Source organism: Lynx canadensis, chromosome B2, assembly GCF_007474595.2.
Source record: "Lynx canadensis isolate LIC74 chromosome B2, mLynCan4.pri.v2, whole genome shotgun sequence".
Taxonomy (NCBI): domain Eukaryota; kingdom Metazoa; phylum Chordata; class Mammalia; order Carnivora; family Felidae; genus Lynx; species Lynx canadensis.
The window spans coordinates 113948814-113954813 of NC_044307.1; the positions used below are offsets into that span (position 1 = coordinate 113948814).

General features: G+C 39.6%; 1 non-coding gene across 1 annotated transcript; it reads right to left on the minus strand.

Annotated features, from left to right (window-relative positions):
• Positions 1 to 5725: 5725 nt before the first annotated feature.
• On the minus strand, positions 5726 to 5797 carry TRNAE-CUC. Its single transcript has one exon. It is a non-coding gene; the product is annotated as a tRNA-Glu (tRNA).
• Between the last annotated feature and the right edge of the window lie 203 nt (positions 5798 to 6000).

Sequence of the window (6000 nt, forward strand, 5' to 3'; positions counted from 1 at the left end):
GTTTTTAGACTGATTCAAAATAAATACAATGGAGTCATGTTTCTTTAGAAGAAAAATCTTGAATCTAATGAATATGGCTGAGATTGAAATTATATTACTGTCTTTAAATGGTGTTCTTCACCATCAGAAAGCAAATCACACAGACGTAGGTGAACAGAGCTGTGCCACTATCCAGCACCTAGGGCAGAATGTTTCTTAGACACTGCTAAAGCTACTGGTTTACCAGTGACAGGGCATGGGCTTTAGGCCGCTACACCCACTCTCCTCTCTGTAGCTCTCCAGTCCTCTTAATATGAAGACAGAATCCTTAATCTCAGGCTTTAAAGACATGCAAGATCTGTCTCCTGCCCACTCCTTAGGCCCCTCTCACCTTATTTTACTACCTCTGACTTGCCATCCAGCCACAATGGCTTTCCTTCAGCCCCTGGCATTCTCCTTGCTCTCTCCTGATTCCAGGACTTGAATTTGTTCCTTCTACTCAGAACGTTCTGTTCTCTCCTTTTCACCTAGATAACTCATCATTTTTCAGATCTCAACAGATGGAATACTCTGCTCATCTCTCCAACTGCCTTAGTGTAGAATCACATACTTCTTATAGAATCTGTCAGTTGCAATTTAAATTTGTGATTATATAATTATTGCCCATCTTTACCACTATGCTAAAAGCCAATGGTAGTGACTGGTTTTGCTCATATTAAGTCTCCAGGGCCTCTTTGACATATGTGTATTACAGAAAGAAATCTCAGTAAATATTTGTGGACATTGGTTAAATGAACAAATATATGACTGCCTGACTGAATGCAGAATGAATGAAGACACGTCATAAATTGGACCTGCGTACTTGTTGTGTTGACTTTATTTGAATTGCTTCCCTCAAACTTTAATCTGATAGCACAGTATATTGGCAAGTAAAATCAAGCATAATTGATGAAATGAGAATAAAGAAGCTAAAGGAATAAAAATCCTCTGTTGCTCCCTAGGAATACAATAAACTCTAGATTTTAACTATACCAACATTGCCAAGCGAGTATGGGTTTCTTAGATTAAATACGTCCTAAATGAGATACTTGAGGCTATGGTGCCACCTTGTGGTATATTTTTGCATTTATCATTTTCAAAATGCCTGGAACTTCCCTACTTAGAAAAGCACCATTATAGACTATAACTACTGAAAGGAGTGAGATTTTCCTCAACTCAATATTACTGGCATGCCATTATCCCAAAAAGTTTGCCCAAACATATCATTCATTCCTTTTTGCTTTTTATTTTAATTAAACATCAAATGGATGGAGGAAAATAGTATAATATATATATAAGTTATAAATAATCAAATGAGAATTAACAACTCTGCACACCCAGGCGAGCATTACCAGTATTTCAAAATACTCCTGCTTATTTCTTGCCAAATCCTTCCTCCATCTTTTCCATGAACCAGGAATAACCACTCTCCTGCTTTTCTTTAGTTTACCATCTGTGTATATACCAGTAAACAATATTTTTGATTTAGCATTTAAAAACTTAATAGAAAATGGAATCATTCTGTATTTCATTTGCTTTTAAATTTTTTTTTTTCAACGTTTATTTATTTTTGGGACAGAGAGAGACAGAGCATGAATGGGGGAGGGGCAGAGAGAGAGGGAGACACAGAATCGGACACAGGCTCCAGGCTCTGAGCCATCAGCCCAGAGCCTGACGCGGGGCTCGAACTCACGGACCACGAGATCGTGACCTGGCTGAAGTCGGACGCTTAACCGACTGCGCCACCCAGGCGCCCCTCATTTGCTTTTAAAATTAAATCATATTTTTCTTGGCTTCATAATGTTGATAAGAGGAGTTGTAATCCATTTGCTTTCACTACACTGCAGTGTTTCATTTTATGATTATACCACAATATATTTAGTCACTCTACTATTCTTTTTAAAGCTTATTTATTTATTTTGAGAGAAACAGAGACAGTGTGAGCAGGGAAAGGATAGAGAGAGAAAATCCCAAGCAGGCCCCACACTGTCAGTGCAGAGCCCAACACAGGGCTCGAACTCACAAAACCACAGGATCCTGACCCAAAGCCAAGAGTGAGACACTTAACTGACTGAGCCACCCAGGTGCCCTTAGTTCCTTGAGGCACATTTAGGTTGCTTCCGGTTTGAGTCCACTGTGATGGTGCCACAGTAAGCATTCTTCTATATATCTCCTGAGGCACTTGTGAAAGGATTTCCCAGGGATTGTCTTGCTGTGTATGAGAACCTCCAACTTTACTAGATAATACCAAATTGTCTTCCAAAGTGATTTTATTGCACCAATTTACACTTCTGCCATTAGTGTGTAAGAGTGTCTATTACTCTATATCCTTGTCAGCACTCGATATTGTTAGATTTCTTTTTCATTTTTGCCACTTTGATGGGTGTAAACAATCTTTTTTATTTTAATTTTTATTTCCTGATTACAAAAGAAGTTGATACTTTTTAAAACCATTACTGGTCACCTGTGTTTCTTCTGAGACGTGCAAATTCCAGTCTTTTGCTTCCTTCTTTCATTTATCCTCATTTGAAATGCTCCCACGTGCCAAGTACTGACGTAGCCTACAGGATGCAAAGATGAATGTGACAAAGACCCTGCCTTCATGGAGCTTTTGGCTTACTATCACTTCAGAGCTTTTGGGCATCACACTAATTACCAAGACCAAAATACAGAAACAATTTTTGAGCAACTAATGATATGATTATCACTTTGCAAGGCAAACTCTGACCTTAAGGAATTTACAAAAACACAACTTATGCAAAACTGTAGCAAATTATATAAAATAATATATATTATGTTACATATAGTATAGAAATTCAGAGGAAGTAATAAGTTGGGAGAAAAAGCTAATCAGGTAGGTCCATGGTTTAAAGTGAAGTTGCTTTCCTTTTATGTAACTAATGTGAAAATACTATTTTTCTTTAGCCTACTTACTAAAGGAAGAAGATGAAAAAACAAGAGTCATTTTTTAAAAAAAAATTTTTTTTAACGTTTATTTATTTTTGAGACAGAGAGAGACAGAGCATGAATGGGGGAGGGTCAGAGAGAGAGGGAGACACAGAATCTGAAACAGGCTCCAGGCTCTGAGCGGTCAGCACAGAGCCCAACATGGGGGCTCGAACTCACGGACCGCGAGATCATGACCTGAGCTGAAGTCGGACGCTTAACCAACTGAGCCACCCAGGCGCCCCACAAGAGTCATTTTTAAGTCAATAAAATAATGATCAACATGGAGGTGTGGCAACTATGATTTTTAAATATATAAAAATAATAGTGAAGGAAAAAAACACTCTCACAAATCAACATGCTTAGCCATAAACACAAGTACACTGTGTTTGCTGTTGAACTTCTATCTTAACTGAAAGTTTTCCACGTATTTCTCTGGAATCTGGTAACCCCCACAAACTACTAGAGTTGATTTTCACTAAATCTGCCATGCAAAGAATTCAAGTATACCTTTATTTATTTTTTTATGTTTATTTTTGAGACAGAGAGAGACAGAGAATGAACAGGGGAGGGTCAGAGAGAGAGGGAGACACAGAATCCGAAGCAGGTTCCAGGCTCTGAGCTGTCAGCACAGAGCCCGACACGAGGCTTGAACTCACAGACCATGAGATCATGACCTGAGCCGAAGTCAGACGCTTAACCGACTGAGCCACCCAGGCGCCCCTCAAGTATACCTTTAAAAGAGAACCTGAAATACCATATAATTCCTCTTTGCTTCTATGCAACATTCCCCATGAGCCACGCTATTTGTAAAAACTGGTCTAAAGAAGATACCATTGTACCACCAGAAAATTTGTTGTAGTGTGGGGAGTCTTAAAGAATACAGAATTTAGGTTGGGCAAATCAAGTTGGAATCCTGGTTCCCCCACACACTTGTGTTATTTCAACTAAATTACAAAACTTTCTGAGTCTATGTTTCCTAAACTCCAAAGCAAGGATAATTGTTGTAAGAATTGACTCAATTATTATAGATCAGGTGCTTAGTTCAGTGTTCAGAATCTAAAAGAACTCATTAAATTGTGGATATCATTCAGATTGACTCAGTTTAATTCTTTTTCCACTTCTGTCAGTGGAAATACAGAACTGTGGTTCATACAGAAATAGAATTATGAGGGCTTCACATATATATGATTGTTTTCAAGTAAAGTCTTAGCAATCTATTTCTTGGTTTAATTGATTAAGTAATCCATTCATTTAGCACCAACCATATACTAAGCACTGTACTAGATGCTGGTGAAAGTCCTGCCCTTCCTTTTCCCCACAACCCTTGATTCCTCTCAGGCATCCTTATATTTAGTTATGCATCAGCCCAACGCTGGATGGATGATGATTTTGTGTTTAAAATTAAATAATTTGACAAGCCCAGAAAAATATTTTTGGTATGCAGCAAATAACCTTTGTTTTCATCTGTGCAGGTTAAATACTTTCTATTCCTTTACCTTTAAGAAACCTATTCATATGTGGAATATTTCTACAAACGGTCCTTCAGCATTTCCCCCGTTTCTCATAAGGACAGAATTGAGCACAATATTCTGGCTCTACAAAGCAGCAACTTTGTGCTATGTGTAGATAATGTGATACAGTGTTGCTGTGTCTAAATGATGATATTCTTTAGGAAAAGTGTACTTATTTGACTAAAAATAACAATAAAATAGGTGAAACACAATAAGGATGACACCAAGACTAAATAAAATGAAACTCCATTAAAAAACTAACCAACAAGAGAAATATGCTTTATCCTATTAAAGATAACAGTGCAATTTCCAGACTCTTTCTTCTTTGGCTTATTTGAACCTTACTTGTACTGACTCTTCTCTAGACTTCCCTACTTAGTTCTGCTCTAGTGGAAGTCAAGCCTGCAAACTTTGGCTCTTTATGCTGCACTCAATCATCTCCTAGGAAGCATTTCCACTCTTGGGCCTTCAGTTCTCACCTCAGAGCTGAATCTCCTCAAAATCTATCAATATTAGTCAAAAATCTCACTCCCTGTACAGGACAAGTTCACTTGGATGACCTCTTCAGACCAGATCTAAATGTAACAGCGCCTCTTGCTTTACCGTGCTCCCAACCAGCACCCTTTCCAAATTAATAGGCCGTAATCAAACCTTACTCATATTCTCTTTGATTTCCTACACAACTGTGATAGGCAGTCTTATTTGCCAGTTCCTGGTGTGCTGGGGGCCAAGGCTCTCCCTGCTCTGCTTCTGGACATTTCTGTTGTAATTATGTACAGAGGCCGTTCCGTGCTTTGCTTCTCCTCCCACAATGAGCTTGCACTCTAGTTTATTTAAGGGGACAGGCACTGCAACAGGAAGTGTACCTCATTTCCCCACTCACCACTCTGCTTACTGTCTTCCTCTTCACCCACCCTCCTCTCTAACCAGGCTTCCCCTGCTTATCTCACAGGACCTCCACCTTGTTCCCTTCCAACTCTCCAGTCCCTATGTGGGTAAGGCATCCTACCAGGGCCCCAGCAGGTGGAACCCAATGTTTACATTCTCCTATGTGCAACCGACCCGCAGGATGCTTTGAGGAGCAGGGAATGAACCTGTTGTACATGGGCTGGAAAAAAAGGTGTATTTTAAATCTGAGATCAAATAGCGTTTAAAAACGAATTCAATTTTTATGATTGAATGACACATCCGCGATAAAAAGCAGTTAAGATCGCAAAACTTTTCTAGTTTGCAGGAAAAAGTAGTGTTTCCCTGACCGGGAATCGAACCCGGGCCGCGGCGGTGAGAGCGCCGAATCCTAACCACTAGACCACCAGGGAACTTGACTTAGCGTCTTCCTGAAGTGTATTTGCTGCTTTAAAAATCTCTACGTAAATCTGGCCAATAGAAAAGATTGTGATTCTAAGCCCCACCTACTTGGCTCGGGTTTGGAGTCTCAGCTTCCAAAACTGAGGCACAGTTTCTGCGCTCTGAGCCCAGCACCGAGGCAGCCCCTGCGGGAAAAAGCTGGAGCTTCCAACTC